The sequence below is a fragment of the Pteropus alecto genome, unplaced genomic scaffold (genome assembly GCF_000325575.1).
Source record: "Pteropus alecto unplaced genomic scaffold, ASM32557v1 scaffold103, whole genome shotgun sequence".
Classification (NCBI taxonomy): Eukaryota; Metazoa; Chordata; class Mammalia; order Chiroptera; family Pteropodidae; genus Pteropus; species Pteropus alecto.
The window spans coordinates 13,397,082-13,399,935 of record NW_006436288.1 but is presented as its reverse complement, the minus strand read 5'-3'; positions in this window follow the sequence as shown (position 1 = coordinate 13,399,935).

Genomic DNA, 2,854 nt, shown 5'->3' with positions numbered 1-2,854 from the left:
ACATGACTGCAATACAGTCATACACTCCTTTAAAGAAAGCCAACTTGCATTTCAGCTTCTAGGTTTCCACATGGCATGCTATTATGACTCATTAAATTTCTCTCCTTAAAATCCTTTCCTGGCTCTGTCCATTAATCCTAAACTATTATATTACGATCCTACCCAATCCTAACCAACCCCCGCTTCCCTACTGAAAGACCTGCCTTAGACTTGTCTTCAGAATTTCAGTAAATATCCAGACTTTGCCCTTTGCCCTCTGATAAGCTGCAAAGATTCCATCAAGGTAATGCTTTCTTCCTGTGCAAGCAATAAATAGACTTGATAATCCAGGAAGCCAGTATTCAATATTATTGATCATTCATATTTTCTCTTCTCAATTGTCTAAGTAATCTTTGTCTATTTCTCCATTTTGAATGTGTATTTTTGGATTTGATTCGTAGTTTGAAAACATTTTTTAAGCTACTCTGTCTGTTCTATATGATGTAAATATTTTCTCACTTTTAATTTTTGGTGTTTTTTGTTGCACAGAAATTTTTAGTTTCCAATTGTTTATTATCCATTCCTTTAAAAAAAAAAAAAAACAGCTTCCGGTGCTATACTTGCCTGGGTTCAAATCTCTACTGCTTACTAGTTGAGGACCCTTGTTTATCACTTAATTCTCTGTGAACCCAATTTCTCACCTGTCTTCCCACGGGAATGTAAGCTCCACAAGAGGAAGCATTTTTTATCAACTGCTGTATCCCCAGCTCTGGAAACAACACTCAAGACATAGAAAGCACTCAATAAATATTTACTAAATAAGTGAATCTACAAAGCCAGAATAATAATCTTATTTACCTCATAGGCTTGTTATAAGAATTCATTTATCCATGTAAATTTTAGTCTAGAACAGTGCCTGACACACAGTTAAGAGCACAAGAAATGTTAGCTCCCCCTTCTCCACCCTCTCAAAATCCTGCCTCTTAGTGAAGTTTTCCCTGCTGGTCTCCCCTCCCACCCCACCTCCCAGTTAGTTAAGTCAGGGTCCAAACTGGGCTCCTCTCAGATGCAAATTTCTCTCTTCCTTTTGGGGAGAGGATGTGGATTGTTCCTTCCTGACTGCATTTTCAGAACCCACCTTGATGGAGAAGGACACTGTGGGGGACAAGGTCGGGGAGGGAGTTTCTAAATGGAAACAGGGGTCTCCAGTAGATTCTAAGACTATAAACTTCAGCAACCCTGCTAACTTACAGCTTATAGATAATCAACAAACGCTGACTATCATGATGACTTGTGTTCCTGTCTTCAGCAGAAGAAGGATAAATGGGAGACTGTCCTACAGCCCTTTCTGGGAAAGAGGAAGACTGCCAATTAGACAGGTGAAGATCCCCGGGCCTGGCGACCAGCCATGTGACTTCCGGTAAACTCTGAAACCTCCCTCGGCCTCCGTTTTGCCTTAAGAAGAATGAAAATAGCAGAACGTACCTCATACTTAAGTTATGAGAAAGTGAGGTAACTGTATATCGCCTGCACAATGTTTTGCGCCTAGAAGCACCCACTAATTGATAGCTGTCCTTTATTAATATTAAATAGCAACCCGAAGGAAGGGCGTTGCCTGCTTACCAAAGCCAGCTGCGGGCCTGGAGTCCGCGAAGGGAAAGACAGACAGTGTGGGGAGCTTGCCTGGGACTGAGTCTGCGGGACTTCGCGACCTCCCCACGAACCACAGGCCTGTCTGTCTTGAAGAATACTTTTACCTTCCTTCTATCTAGATGGTCCCTGGCCTTTTTTCTGTCCTGGAACTAACTCCTCTTAACAGAAATGCACAGATCCTCAAGGGGCTCACCGTCTCCCCCTCCCTTTGGCTGCGGGTTAAGAACCCCTCATCTATGAATGGCTCTGTCGCCAAGCCAAAAGTTATTGGAGGCAGAGAACCGGAAAGATTGGTCCAGCCCTTTCTTTCATTATTCTGATTAGAAACAGTCCCAGAGGTGACGTGATTTGCCCAGAGTCGTGCAACTTCCTGGAACTAGAAACCAATCGGAAGACTTCCATGTTGCTGTTCTTTCCGCTGTTGTCAGGTTACCTCCGAGCCCCAGGCTCCGCTTTTGAAAAGGAAAGGAGAGGTCGGCGAGGGGGAGCCACTGAAGGAAAAGTTACTCAGATTTGGTGACTGCTTATGGCAGGAAATGAGAGAGTAGGGGTAATACAGGGTGTAACCTGCTCCCTCCCCGCCCTCCCCCAATATAATGTGAACAATTTTAAATTTGCTTTACGAGATCATGAAGTGAGTGCATCTTTCAGGTGGGGCTGGGAACTTGCCTTTTTTGTTTACCCAGCCAAGAGCCTAATGCAGAGTAGGTACTTAATACATATCTGCTGCCTGGAGGACTGCATGGCTGGATGCGCCCTGTTCTGTCATAGATATGTAGAAGGATTTGGGGAGCCAAGCCCCACCTGGGAGGCATATAAGTCCCTTCCAGTTTTTCTCAAGTATGGCTTTGCAATGAATATCCTTTGTTCATAAATCCTTGACTGCATCTCTTGATTATTTCCTTAGGATATTTTCCTAGAAGTGGGATTACTGAGTTGAAGGCTGTGCACATATTTAAGGCTCTTAATTCAGAACCCCTCCAACAGTTCAAAAGAGGGTAAGCTTCCCAGCAAGCTGGCCCAAACTGAGTATTATCAGGCTTCGCTTTTATTTGTTTGTTTGTTTGTTTGTTTGTTTATGCCATCCTGACAATACAAAAATGGTATTTTACTTGCCTTTCTTTGTGGACTAATTAGATTAAAATTGAACTAATTTTAAAAAGACACTCTAAGGAGCTCAGAGAAATCCTGCACGAGGCAGGAGACCAGTGAAACCAGGCAC